General features: G+C 40.1%; 1 pseudogene; it reads left to right on the top strand.

Moving 5' to 3' along the window:
• The first annotated feature begins 3,860 nt into the window (after window positions 1-3,860).
• On the top strand, window positions 3,861-6,255 carry LOC100540167 (annotated as a pseudogene).
• Window positions 6,256-15,203: the final 8,948 nt, after the last annotated feature.

Genomic DNA, 15,203 nt, shown 5'->3' with positions numbered 1-15,203 from the left:
CGCACACCCTCCCCCCCCGACCGCCGCGCCCCGCTCCTCGCGCTCCGCCTTGGGCGGGAACTGAAGGGCGCGGGAAGGCGGTTAGACGCAGGGTGCTGCTGATTTAGCTGTCACTGCAGTCTGCAGCATAGCAGACCTGAGGTGTGCTGGAAGCTGGGTGAATGGCACCTGGAGGAATGGCTTCCCCAGCAGCTTGGTGGAGGTGACTTGGGTCTTGGTTCTCAGGAGAACAAAGCTCCATATCCCCTCACGTCGCTATCCGTTAGATAGCTTTGCTCAACCGTGTTCTAACCTCAAGCACTGGAATGATGCAGTGGCGCCAGAGATGTCTGTATTTCCCATTTCGGTGTTAAATCTAACGACTGCTAACTTCTGCCATCCGTTACTGTTTCAGGATTTGCTTTCCGTGATTGCAAAGTGAAGTCAGCTAAGGAGTTAGCTGTTATTCGTTAGATATTTAAAAAGCAAAGAATTTTGAAGAACCAAGGAAAAACTTCTTAACACGTGACTGGCCAGGCTGAGATTCTGTGCCATTCAGAATAGCTACTTCAGGACACAGCCTTAAGGACTCAATTCCTTAATTTACCACACCTCCAAACCTACAGTTTTGCGGATACTTTTCAAGCCTCCTCATCCGTTTTTACTAAAATGAAGTTCCAAATAACCATCCTCAGTTTTACAAGTAAAACACTTCTAAGCTGAACACAAGAGCGACGTAGGAAGGGTAGCTCAAACAGCCCATAGTCTGAAGTGTGTGTTCCTGCTGTGTTAGTCTTCTGCTGCAAAAGAAGTGAAGGAAGTCATCGTGAGAGCTTCCGCATTTTGAGTCGAGGAGAAGGTAGGACCTTTTCACAACCTCAGTTAGGTGTTTTGCCTCTTAGAATATTTTGCATTCCAGCACTGAGTGAGATGTAACACAGGTGTGAAGTGAACTTGTGATGGGCACGTTTTAAGTATGCCAATACCTCACAAGGCAAAACTATACCAGAAAAAAATGCTTATCACCTGGATTGGTAGTTGGGCATTTTATAGTGTTAATAGCGAGAGGCCTCACAAGCCTGACTGGGAGGGCTGTTTCCTCTGTAGTACAGATGCAGCTCTTGTGAACGTTGTAGATCACTTTGTTTTTCATTCTTTTCTCCGCAGAAGCTATAAAAGCCTGAGAGCATCTCTCTTCCAGAGTAGTCTGCAGAGATACCGCAGGAAAGAAAGGCACAGTATCCAGGAGAAAAGGTAAGAAATCATCTCATGCTTTCCAGGCAGGTGCTGCAGCCACTAGATTATTGAGTAAGAGTAACAGTGTTTGGTCATATTTAAAATGAGAACTCATGTTGTCTGTGGATGTATACATTTATAGACGTATATATGTGTGGTGTAACTCATGCATTTTATATAAATGTTACAAACAATTTTGGAATGAGTACCTCAGGAGAAATGGGCTCGGTTGCCTGATCCTACCCCATCAGGCTTTAGCTGTGAGGCAGTTAGCTTGGTTCAGCTGAGAACGTCTTGGTGGTATGTTCAGAAATCTATCTCTGAATGACTGGATTGATAGAAAGAGCATTTCTGAGGTCAGAGGTATCTACTCTCAGGCAGTAGCTAAGAAGATGTTTTCACAACAACTCTTCTGAACTTAAGGTTTAATAAACTCTTGCAGTTACTCCTCTGTAAAGTCTTTATCCTCATCAGTTCTTCTTTGAATTTTAGAGATAGAGAGCTTGTGGGATCCCACAGTTACACCATGTAGGTCCTCTCCCCAAAGAAAACAACAGCAGAAAAAAACGTTTAAAATACTAAATGATCATCAGTATTTTTTTCTCCCTGTAAACAAGCAATAATTCAATCTGTATCTACCTCCAAATAATTTGTTCTGATTTCTAAAGTCACGGACTTGGAAAACATGTATAACTTGATATTGCTAGTTATTTTGGCATTCCTTCTGTTAACAACTTGTAAGGCTGTAACATAAAAGACTTTTCACAAAACATAAGCAACTAAAGCAGAATATACAATGAAGTATGTTAGAGCCTTCTCCTTCCTACTGATGAACGGACTCTTACGTCTTTGCTGTCAGATAGTCTGTGCTCATGTGTTCCAGAGTCATGAGAGCTGAGTTTCCTGCAAGGCGTGATATAATCTGCCCTGCATTACCCATTTAATTGTGTGACACATAGAATTCATCTATTTTTCCCCACCCTTTTGTTTACATTCAAGTCGTATTTTTAGATAATTTACAGGGTACCTAAGCAGTAAGGGGTAGGTGTGCACAGTCTTCTCGTTGGTCTCCACAATGTACTGGTGATTAGACCATGCAATATAAATATACAAATTCTGTTGCAGAGGAACGTGCTACTGTGCTTCACTTGCCACAAGAGGGAGCCATTAAAATTCTTATCATTAAAAAAAAAAAGAAAAGACAAAGAAGTATCTTAATCCATTCCTGGCCAGGCCATGTGTCCTTGTACACCATTCAGTGCAGCTCCTTTGGGAGAAAAGCTGCTTCTTAGCTTCGGATAACCTAGTCTTACTCTACGCAGTCTCAGCATATGTACCAAGTATGTTGGATTTTTGTTTGTCTGTTTTGTGTGGCTGTATGGACATACTGTGAAATTATGCTATTTTTAATTAGTTTTTAACAGTACAGTTTGAGTGAAAGTCTGGTTCTTAATGAGTTACTTCACAGAATTACCAAGTTAAGCCTTAAATCATGGGCATGCAACCTGTTGGCCTACCTGAGCTGTGTATAAAAATATAATATAGTCGGTGTGTGTAAGTAACAAACCTTTTATGGTTTTTTTTCTTTTTAATTAAAAAAAAAAGAAGAGGGCAACAAAACTGTATAACTAGTGGGTTGGACATGTATGCCTTAAATAATCCTTAGGTCACACAGAGCCACTGGTCCTAGCATTATTAGCTTCTGTACGACAGCTCCATGTTTTCAAGTTCAGAGGAGAACGTGTCCTCCCTCCCATAAAAAACCAAGGATGAGCAAGAACTGTGGTGTACACAGTCAGTGTCAAGGATGAGGGATCTGCCTCCGGGAAGGTTGTGAGTGAGCAGTGCTGCAGCAGACTGCAAAGACCTCTGCAAAGCCTCTGCTGAGTCACCACCTCTCTGCTGACTGGGCTGCTAGGTTGGGCTGGGTTGTTGCCAGCTCTCCTTGCAGTTCTGTGAGGTAGGCTGTATACATCAGGATGAATGAGAAGAAAACACGGTGGGAGGAGAAAAAAAGTCTTGTCAGTGGAATAAAATTCGTAAGGATGTTGCAGGCCATCTATTTCCTGAGAAATCCTAGAGGCTTCGTGTTGCTTTGTATTGGGAATGTCTGGAATAGAACATGAATGAGGATATAAGTAGATGGTTGAGAAGGGCTTGGAATCACATATACCTTTTAGTGTAGTGATTAACATTATTTTGGCATCAACTCAGAGAGCCTTAAAATAACAACTCTTGACAGGAATGTAAACCTCACAGCTTGGTACTGTTGTAATCCAGCATTTTGAACCACTGTTTATTTAGATCAGGTATCTAGCAGTAGACTATGGTTTTTAAGTTGGCAGTAGGGTTTTACTGCAACCCCAAACCTGCCTCCCTTTTTGCTCTGAATTGAGTATAGGAAAACCATTCTGATTACATAAGTGTGCAATTTGACCCCTACCATCTGTCCTACTAATTTCCTGTGATTGTACAGAACTATAATTCAAGCAAGATCATTTGCAATTAAGCAAATGCAGTTAAGATTTATAGCTGACAAATTGATTATTATAAGTTACCTGGTTTACTGTGAAGCACAGCAGTGTATATTCAGCACTGTCATCAGGCTCAGTCCAGCTAAATGTATTATCCCAGGAAGTTAAATCTTCATTGATGAGATCAGGACTGGGACCTATTACTCACTCTTCCACCTGGAGCATCTCATCCATGGCAAAGAAGATGCTTCTACTAACTATTCTTGGGACAACCACACTATGGGTGAGGAGGTCAGCAATTCTGTTGTTGACGGGGCTTGTAAAATGGCTGACAAGTGGAGGCTCCAAGAGTTCCCCAACCTTTCACAACTTTGAGGAGGTAAAGGCTTGAGGTTCACTTCATGCCTTATGGAGCAGCTCTCTTTGGAGTACGGCCAGAAATCCAAGCTGGAGTTCTCTTTGTACCCAACCCCGCCCTACAACTTCATCCTCAGCACCCACACCTCTCTGGAACACTGACTGCTCCTTCATGGTGGACAACGAGGCCATCTTTAACATCTGCAACTGCAAGCTGGATATCGAGGATCCCACCTACACAAACCTCAACAGGCTGACTGGGCAGATTGCCTCATCTATCACTGCCTCCTTGAGATTGATGGTGCCTTCAGTGTTGACCTAACTGAGTTTCAGACCAGCTTGGTGCCTTTCCCACAGATACACTTCCCACTCACAAACTATGCAGCTATCATCTTGTCAGCAAAAGCTTACCATGCTCAGTCCTCAGATTTAGTGAATGCTTAAGGGAGAGCAATCCAATTATATTTAGTCGTAAGCAGTAGAGATTAAAAGGAACAAAAGCTAGATTTAGCATAGGCTAAAACAGCACTGAAGTCTAATTTTGGCTTTGGACTTGTGTTCATATTTAAAGCACTACTCTCAGACCTGCTTGGAGGTTTCCTTTCCATATGGCTTCCAACACAACAACACAACAGACTGAAACATCTCCGGAAAGCAGTGCAGAACCTGGTGTTCTACTGTGCCATTCCCAGCTAACAGATATGTAGCATCAGCACAGTTCATTCCCAAACACTTTAGCTTTCCAGCTATAAGCTTAATCAATTCAAGTGCAGCACAGTGCTGACACAGCTCTGCTGTTTCTAGTTCTGGAACCAGGCAAGTTTGATGCTTGCCTGTGATTACCATGTTGCAACACTGGCAATGCATCCAACTCTGTTTTAAGTCATCCCACTTCCTGTTCATGTCTTGATATGGTGAGCTACCATCAACAAGTGCCAAGGTAGAAAAAAAAGCCCATCCCCATGGGCTTTTTAAGGCATACTGAAAGATAGAAAGTACTGCCTAAGGCAAGCTTACACCCAGTAGCAGGAAACAACCCTATTTTCACCAGGATGACAGTGGGAGGAGGTAGTGTCTGGCCTTTGCCTTTGATGCAGACCTACTGAAGCCTTGGGCTCACCACCCCTTTCACACCAGGTGACCTTAGTGCAGTAACCTAGAGCAGACATCACTGGGAAACTGCAGTCATTCACACCACAGGAAGAAAATGACATGCTTCCTCAACCTTGAGGAGCCAACATTATTTCTCAACTTCATTTCTCTAGAGCCTGCAATTTTTGTTCTGATATGTAAGGATATATGAGCAATTTAGACAGCTTTAGTATCAACAATGAGGTTTAAAAATAGGTTAATGGGCCAGAAGCTGGTGAATGCTTCATTCACAATAGGATTTTGACTTCAGTAGCTTTGCTCTTTGCTGTTCAGAAAAGTTAAGGTTTGTCTGTACTGGGATGTATTACTTTTCACAATTCACAAACACAGCTTTTAGGGATGAGAGATATTCATAAATACACTGAAACTGCCTTTCATTACCTGCACATTGTAGCATATCAGCTTTATAAGCCTCAACTTAATGATCAGCACAATAAGAACCTTAAGCAGTTTTCACATGATACGGCAAAAAATAGTCAAAGCCTCTGTCTTGCAAATGTTAGTAATTATTATAGTTACTAACTATATTATATCTGTACTTCATTGTATGCAAATGCAATGTTATGACCAGAACTCATCGTAATTGGCTCAGAAAAAATGTTGGCAGCTGTAGCTTTACAACACCGTAGCAAGTTCTGTTATGTGGAGACTCCTGTGACTTTCAGCTGAGCAGGTAAGATTAAGCCATTGGAGGAAATAGGCTACAGATTTTTGTCAAACATTGTGGCTATTTATAATTGTGACATTTCAGAAACGTCGTGGGAGAGCATCTGCTATGTAGATCTTGTTAAAGAAAAGATCAAAGATTGGTTATTTTATTTGTTTCTTCCCCCCCCCTACCCCCCCCCCCCACGCACACCTCAAAGACAAGGACTGGAGCAATGAGGTTGGTTTCCTAAATAAAAAAGTTACTTTTTTACAATTCTCAGTTTAGCCCTCTTCATACTATGCAGCCTTTTTAATATGATAAAAGTATTTTCTGATGTGGGTCAGATTCTGATAGAAGCACCCATTGGGCTGATAACCAAGAATCCAAAGGAAAGTGAAAGAGCTGAGAAGCCTGCAGTGTATTATTTCCTATGTATGTCAAAAAAAAAAAAAGGTAAACATAAAGATCCAGATTTGCATTTCAGATGGGAGAGCTGGATGTGCAGCAAAGGATCTTCTTAAAACTCCTGTGAAAAGTGGGCTCCAAACTCAGCCAGTTACGTGATAGCTGATAGCAATTGCTAGAGGAATAAGAAAATTGGGTAAATAAACCTTCATCTGTGTGTTCTTACAACCCACTGTTCAATTTTGCAGTTTCTTGTTTCACATTCACCATCAACATAATAGCTTTGCAGTGTGGCAAAGCCATTTTCCTTCTTTCTGACCCCAAATCTGTGTCTTCATAACTGTTTAGTCAACAGTGTGTGTAAAATACTTTCTGAGTTGACATCATTCATTAAAAAAAATAATCATCATCCAGAATGAGACAGCTAAGCCAACAGAAATATAATTTGAAGTAGACAGGAGGTTTGTTATGAATGTGTGTACGTATGCTTGAATACAGTTATAGAGCTCATCAACCTACTGTTGGTGTGTGTGCAGTTATAAAACACACAGTTGACTGCACAGTGATCACATTAGCAACTACATGCACAGTGTTATATACAAGTATTTTTCTGTGGTATGAGACAAAACTGAAAATGTCCACAAGACACAGCTGTTGTCCTGAGAGACCTTCAGAATTGTAATCATTATAGAAATTGCTATTTTTTTTTTTTTCCTTTACAGTAAATCATGGTGATTCAATCACATGGCTGATAATGGGAATATGAGATGAGTAGTTAAATTTCTATAAACCAAAAAAGACACTAACCTCTTGAAGTTTCATTTTTTTTTAGAGCAGATGAAGTACTGTATGATCCAGCAGCATCTCTGATGAACAAGTAATTATCAGTAATTCTTAAATCAGTCTTTTATCACAATACTAATTAGTGTCATTATTTTATTTGAAGAAAATGTTGTTCTGGAGGGAAGTTTAGCTCCAAGTTCTTCCCCATTCCTCATTGTCTGCATTTTTGCAGTAATTATCATGACCTTGTTCCTTCCTGTTAGTGTGAGTATCTGTGCATTACTGCATTACACTGGGTGCACATAACAGAAGTGCAAACTACAGTGCTTAAGTATGGTCCTGTGTCAAAGGGATGTGTCATCAGTCTTGTTTAAGTTGAGTATTTCACAGTGCAAATGCAAAGGGCTAAAATAATCATGTGCTTGTATTTGGAAATGTTAAAAGATTAGTTCAGCTGTATTTGTTAAATAGTGGAAAGCTTATAGAGTTTGGGTAGTACCATTCTGGTTATTTAGAAGCCCAGAATTTAAGTTGTCCTTGATGTATTTTTTGGGGCAGTTTGTTAAATTTGACATGTTTTTATGCAGTTACCACTTGAGAAAGAAGATGAGGACTGAAAAGAAGTGGCTCGATTGTTTGCCAACTCACTTCTAGGACTCTAAACTTCTCCATGGCCGTGAATTGCCCTTTAAAGCCACGTGGTTTATATGAGGTAACCATTCAGAACTGTCTGCTTATTTACACTGACACTTTAGCAGAGGTGTGATCAGCACCGTGTTGGAGTCAGTTGTGTCACAGACTGTAGGCATCACTTGTAGAATGGTTGAAAATAAAATTGCAGTTCAAACTGGCTTCTCCTTAGTTTCAAAACTGTCACGAAAGCAATCTGTTCACACAGTACTGCTATACATCAGGCCTGGGTGCAGTTAGGATGTGAATAAGGGTGCCATTGAACAGCACAACGTATCTTCTGTCATATGACACTGAGAACACATCAATCTGTGCAGTGTAAATGGGCTCAAGCAGGAGCTGCAGCTCTTTTACGTGGTAAATCTGTTCTTAATGTAGTGTTTTAGAATTAAAATACTGAAAATGTAGGTGTATGGAAGCTTTCAAGACTTCACAGACTGAATAAGGAAGCTAAAGTTTATTTGCAATTTTGGTCAAATACTTGCATGGATGAGGCACATCAGTGGATCTAGTCAAGAGGTTCATTCTCTGTGAGCCCCCTTAAATAAAATTCCTTTAAGCAGATATCAACTTGGTGAAAACAAGAATCTGATCCGTGAAAAAAGCTGTGTGAAAGCTGGATGTGAAGTAGTGCTACCACCACAAACTCAGCCAAGACTTCTTTCTTTTGAGGACCAGGGCCCACGTGTGAAAGTTTTTGTCTCCCTAAAGAGCACAGGTTGAGTGCCCAAAGTTTCTGTAAAATCCCTGTGTAGTTACAGAATGAAATGGAAATTTAACACTTACCTTCACTGACCGATGGGTTGGACTCCTGCTGCTTGGCCTCTAGCTTAAGATCAGTTTAGAGTTAGTTTTGTGCAATGCTTCAAATACTTCTTGGAGGACAAAAAAGAATCTGTGAGATGAGAGTATCCCAGCCTTAAAATAGCATTTCAGTACAGATTTAGGCCAGAATATTAGAGTGTTGGGTGTCTGAATGAAAGGTGTATCAGGTTTAAAACCTACTTAAAGACCACTCTGTTAACTGAATGAGGTAAAAGCAAGTAATAAATGTAATAAATTGGAGCTATGGCCCAGAAGTCAGATAAATGCCCTCCAAGACAGGCTTGGTTAGTGAATGATTTTACAATGATACCATGACTGAAAATTACCATAGAATTCCATACTTCTATATATATTGCAAATTCTGCACTGCTTTGTATGTCTAAAGGAGTCTCTTTCTCTTTGGAACCTACTTTGATGTGTATTCACTTTTACATTTTTCATCTTCAAAAAATGGTTTGTTAAAAAAATGATTAGGGATGCCTGTCCTGTTTGCTTTTGAGGAAAGCACTGTATATTGAGATGAGCTTGTTTTTCCGTGTTAGTTCTTATCTTGGCTGGTGCTGCTTCCCATCTTCATCAGCAAACTTCAGTTTCTGCCCACATCATGAATGAAAACATTAAGGCAAGACACATTCTAAAATGGAATCTTCCAGAAGTCATTTCAGTCTTCCCCCTCATCTGACTAATTCCCATGTCAGTGCAAATCAATGTGTTCCCTTTTGCCTCTTCCTTACCTTCCTCACATTTCTTCTATTCATTTCCTTCATTATGCCTAACTGATACTCCATGCAGAGCAAGTCAGTGTCTGAAAGTAATGGAGACAGCTAGCAGGTGCTATCCTCTCAACATGTATGGGTCAGAGTGAGTAATGATGGGCAGAGATTGATGAGGGCAGACTTCCCTGTCAGAATTGTTGGTATGTTACTTGAGCTTCAGGTTTTCAGCAGTCCCAGTCACATTTATGTGCATCTACCTGGATCCCTGTCAGCTTGTCATAGCATCTACCACTTGTCTTTTCCACACTGTTATTTAGGAAAATCATTCTGCCTCGTGGCTTTGAATTACTGAAAATATGTTATTTTGCTTCTTGGAATCTGTCCTCTCTGCAAGCATTTACGTGGAACCACCCAGAGCCTTAAAAGTACTTTATTTTAATAAAGAAAAAAATGTAAGAAATGACACCTGTGCTGTGCTGCCTTTCCTCTCTGATACACGAGCTTGGTCTGTCCTTGCAAAAAGGTTCATTACTTTTCCTCCACATAATGCAGGACAATCTATGAGAGAAGCTATCAAAAGTGTTTGTCTTGATCTCATGATAGTATTAATAATTAGATAATAACATTACTTTGTGGCTTTGTCCTCTTTTAGCAGGACATCTGTTCTGTTATAAGGTAGTAAGTATTCTGACATCGTGGTAGGCAGGAGTCCAGTGGTGTTTCTGTTCTTAACACATGTATCAGTCTTTTGGCTGACCTTGATCAGGTGTTCCAGTTGATGTTGGAATCATGGGTGGAGTCAGTCTTCTGAAACATTAGAAATGTGGGGCAGAGTCAGACCTAGTTGGATTCTGGTCATGAAAGGTGATTCTACGTAATGGTTACGTGCATGAGTCTGTTGTTAAGGTCAGTGCATGACTCACGGCCCCTTGTAATTTGTAAAATGTCAGTTATGAGAATATTGCACAGTGAGCTTGCCTTGTGCATCTTTGGTGCAGTATTTATTAGTCATCTCTTTCTGGAACCAGTTGAAAGATTCCCATTAGGCTCTGAGGTTCTGAGGATCAGAACTGGACCATTAGGATCAGTTCTGAGATTCCCTTTAGTGTGCCTGAATACTGGGTAAAATAGAGGCATATTTATTGACTGACAAGCATTCTTTTTTATAACTTGAATGTAGCCACTGCTGCTGACAAAATTGGAAGTTTCAGCATACTCTGGTAGCAAAACTATACACCCAGAGCCTCTGGAGAGCTTATAGGTATTCACATGGACTATTAGTTGCATTAAGAACACCTCATCTACTAATTCTTAATGATAAGGAAGTCTTTGGCAGATACCTACTGCAATGTTGCCCAAGATAGTCTGCACTGGAAACTAATTCTAATCAAATCCCTGCCTGAAAACTCTCAGCTGGTTTATATCCATCCTTAGGCAGAGCTCCACGTATTCCCACGGCTCTCTCACTGACAGAGCACCTCGCCCTCCTCCCCTTCCCAGTCTTTCCTTTCTAAAGATACTTTTTTTCCTTCCATATTTTGTTTTAACCCACGTCAGTTTGATTTCTTTCCCATTACCTGTAATTTTGCCTGCCTTGAATTCTTTTGCCTGTTTAACATTCCCCACTCTTTTTTCCCGTGTTCCACTGTCCCCATCCTCAAGAGTCTCTCTGTCTACCTTCCTCTGCCCTCTCTTCCTTTTTCACCATTTTGTTTGTTGGTGTCTTCTGATCAGTAGGTATCTGCAGCCACAGAAGATCCACACCTCAACAGACATGCTGTGATGCTATTCCCTTAGCCCCTCAGATGTGTTTTTTTCTTCTCTTGTCTTCCATGGCTCTCATATTCTCACTGTTGCTCCTTTACTCTGTCATATTTATTGTTTCTTCTCTTGTCTGTGGGACAGACATCCAAATTACCTTTTGCTTTCTGGTTTTCAGATACCCAGCATTCAGATAATGCAGCCACAAGTTCACCGTAGGAGCTGCTTTCTGGACTCACTACTGAATAGTGCTTAATGGCTACTGCAAAATAGTTCACAGCTAGTAAGATTGAACAGTAGGAAAGAAGCCCAGATATGCTCAGACTATCCTTCTCCTTGGACTGGTAAAGAACGAGTAAGAATTACTTGAAGAGAAATTAATGGTTAGTGACAATGCTCACATCCAGTTATGGTGAGTTAAATGGACTTCCCAGCCTGGAAAACTTTGCTCTGTGTTCCAGTGCCTGTCTTTTGTAGAATCAGCACCTCTCCTAAGCAGATCACATGAAATTTCTAGGCAGTAGCCTAAGTCTAATTGTAAGCATTGCTGAGATGAATGGACTCAGAAGCTGTGGGGTTTTTTTTCCACTTGTTTTTAGTGAATTATGAGCTAAAAGAGCACTTGTTTCTAAATTTGCTTTATGACTGCAACCATAAGATGAATTAATGTTAAACTCCCATCTGCTGGTCCCATCTGATATTCAGTTCAAATTACCACCTATTAGACTTAACATTTGATCTCAGACTGGAAGTCCATTCACTCTCATTATAGACTATCAAGTTCTTGGCCATCAAGTAATTAAGCTGAAATAAACAGAAAAAGCTTACATTTTAGTCAGGTTGTCATGAAGCAAAACCTCTTTTATAGTCTCAGAGAAGTTATTACTTAAGCTGCTAAGTAAAATTATGAGGACAGTTCTGTATTTTTAGGAATACAACAACAACAACAAATAGGATGCAGTATATCAGGCAGGTGCATCTGTACTCTGCTAGTATAAGGAGGACCTAAAGGAAAGGTGTGTTCTGGGCTTGGTTTTCATAGAGTTCTATTTCTTCTCACACTCAAGTATTCATGTACCCAGCCTGACCACCACGTCTACAGCCAAAGAAGCCACATGGGCAGTGTGATAAAAATGTACCTTTTTGAAGCCATCCAGATCACTTCACATGGTGGCAGTGACACGTGCCACTCTGTGTGGGCTCACTCTTTAATAGCTGTGATATCCCAGCAGGCTTTTTGCTGGACATCACAGCAACGCAGGAAGTCACTGGCTCAGTATCAAAGCAAGGGAAAAAAACCAACATAGAAAACTGTGTTTTGATTTACGAGACAAATATGCACATGTTCAGAGCAGTTGGTGCACACATTTAACCCATGCTTAGAAGTTTGCTTCTCCTTTTAAAATAGACTATTTTTGTTCTTTATGTTACTCCTGCGGCCTGATACTTTCTGTTTTTCAGTCAAAGAACACATTTCTGTTGCAGGAGTTGCAAGTTCCCTTAAAATAGCATTTGCTGACAACATACCATTACTATATCACATGCAAATAGTCTGCAATCCATTGTTCCCAAGTGATGTTCATCACCAAGCATTGAAATTATTGAATTGATTCTTCATCGAGGCTGATGAGAACGAAGACTAACTTTGTCCAACTAAGGGGAATAACAAAAAGATAAGAGAGTGCAGAATAAAACCCCATGTTTCTGAAGGGAAGTGACATTTTGCTGAAGACATTGTCAGTCTCTGTAGTCATAGTGTATGACTGATCTCCAGAAGACAAACATTTAAAAGGAAGTGCTTCAGGTTTGCAAACAACCATGAGTCATGGGTAGAAATACAGAAAAGTAGTAAAAACTAGCAGTGGCAGAAAGTGGATATTAAAAATAATACAAATGAAATCTGAGATCTAATGATTGAATGCTCCTTAATTTATTTCATTTTATCTAGGTTTTCTAGAAAGATGTTATTCTGAATTTGAGCAGCCATTTGTTCAACTTTATCCACTCCAAAAAGGATGAATAGCTTGTTATCCAAAATGATAATATATTCAGATAAGGGAATCTACAATATATGTGAAAAACCGATCATATCTTTAAATTTTTGAATGAGTTCTTACGTGTTTTCAAGTGGAATGGAGTCTGATTTTAAATGACTTTATAGCTAATTCTGCAAAGGTATTAAAAGGAGTCTCCTGTAGTGCATCTGTTCTTTGCTCTTTCTCCCAGAGTTTGTAGTTTGATCTTCACAGCACTCTGAATAAGATCCACTCGTACAGATAACTGATTGCTTAGCCTGGCATCGAGTGAAGGATACAGATCAAACTTACCATGTGGAACTGTGGAATCATTTCTTTCTCCCCTGGAAAGGCTGAGTAGCTGGCAGTCATGCCTCTGGGGGTGAAAGCAGGTTGCAGATGGGAGGTGTGATGGCAGCTGTTTTTGCAAAGATTGCCCTCCCTGAGATTTCCCATGAAACAAATTCCTGCATGAGTGCAACTTACTGCCCTGCACTCAGGCTTCCTTTTCTTTTCACTACTGAAAGGCATGCTGAATAAAATAATGAGTAGTAACATTTATTTATTTAATATCCAATATATGGAGAACATATTTAACAAAGTCTGAATACGTTTTTTAGAAAGGGCAAACCTTCCATTTCAATCAGAAAGTACCTTGGTCATGGCTGCTTTGCCAGCTACGTGTCACTGAATATTCTGATACTGTTTGCATACTGTAGAAAATCCTAAATTCCTAATTTTAGTGTGTTCGTTGATCTCCAGGGAGAAATGTACTTTGTCTCAGATGGCTGCAAGAAAACTTAACTTTCAAGATACAGAAAGGAAGGTAAAGGCACTGACCATGGGCAGGGAAGCTTATGGTGCCTGGTAAATCTGCTTGGCCTGCTGTTGTGACTGCTGTGTGCTGCACAGAGCAAATGCAGACACCAGCCTGAGTCAGGGGGATTCGTCCTGTGTGAGCCAAGAACATGCACTTTGCCCTCTGTGCCTCCTTTTTGTTTGATGATTAGTGACCACAACTCAGCTCCCTGGGGAAAAATGAGGGCAGCCTTCAAAATGTTATCCACATACATGACGTTTTGTAACCTAGCAATTATATTTAATGCAGCATTTCATATTCCCATTAGTAATTCAGTCATTTTACACATAAAATGCATCTGCATTTTCAGATTTGTTATTTAGGCTTGGGGATCTATTATTCTCAGGTTTGCTTTTTCTTCTCTTTTTCCTGAGTCTCTCTTTGTCTTTGCTCATTCTGTCTCAATTCAGTGGTTTTCTGGTGCTGGGCACCTGGGTTTTTTATATCATATGGATACATTTGAATAATTCAGTGGATGTGAGAATCTTGCTTGAGCATGACAAGATCAAATGCAAATTGGCAGCTCGTAGCAGTGTCCCAGTTTGTGTTTACTAAGGTGTGTTTCTTTGACTTTGCATTTATAAAGGGAAGCTCAAAAAAGATGTTAGGTAGTCTTCTCACTGCAGATTTCATATGAGAAGGAGTCTTGAATTAAGACAACTTGATAGAAATTAATCCTCTGAAAAAAAAATATAAGCAGGTAGTGTAGTTTAAAAATGCAAATAAATATCCTGACAGGAGAGGAAAATGAAGTAACCAAGGTACAATAAGAAGCATTTACAGAAACATCACTAAAATAGGCATTCAGACAGTATCACATGTATATAACTGGAAGGAGAGAAAAAAACAACCTTTAACCAGGGAGGCTGCTTGGGCCCAGCTGAGGTCTTGAAGCTCTGAAATGATACAGTTGACTTAGCTGATAAGGAAAATGCAGGGAAGATGAATAGAAATGAAAGGGAAGAAAATGCTAGAATCACATAATCATTTCTGTTGGAAAAGACCTTGAAGATCATCGAGTCCAACCATCCACCTGAGACTACACATCCACTGCTATCATCCACGTTGCCTGGAAATGTCAAATTGCAGATTGGTTTAGAGGAGAATTATGGGATAATGGGGATATGGGGAACACAGGGAGAAAAAATAGGTGAAATTGTGAAATTATATGGATACCTTCATAGATTGTCAGCAGAAAAAGTAACAGGAAAAAAGAAACAGAGTTTTGAGTGTTTTGTTTGTGTTGGTGGAGTTTTATTTCTCAGGAGAAGAGTAAGATAGAAAGAAGGATGTGAATAATTC

This window comes from Meleagris gallopavo, chromosome 4, assembly GCF_000146605.3.
Source record: "Meleagris gallopavo isolate NT-WF06-2002-E0010 breed Aviagen turkey brand Nicholas breeding stock chromosome 4, Turkey_5.1, whole genome shotgun sequence".
Taxonomy (NCBI): domain Eukaryota; kingdom Metazoa; phylum Chordata; class Aves; order Galliformes; family Phasianidae; genus Meleagris; species Meleagris gallopavo.
The sequence above is the reverse complement of the archived record's forward strand: the minus strand, read 5'-3'. Positions and strand labels throughout refer to the sequence as shown.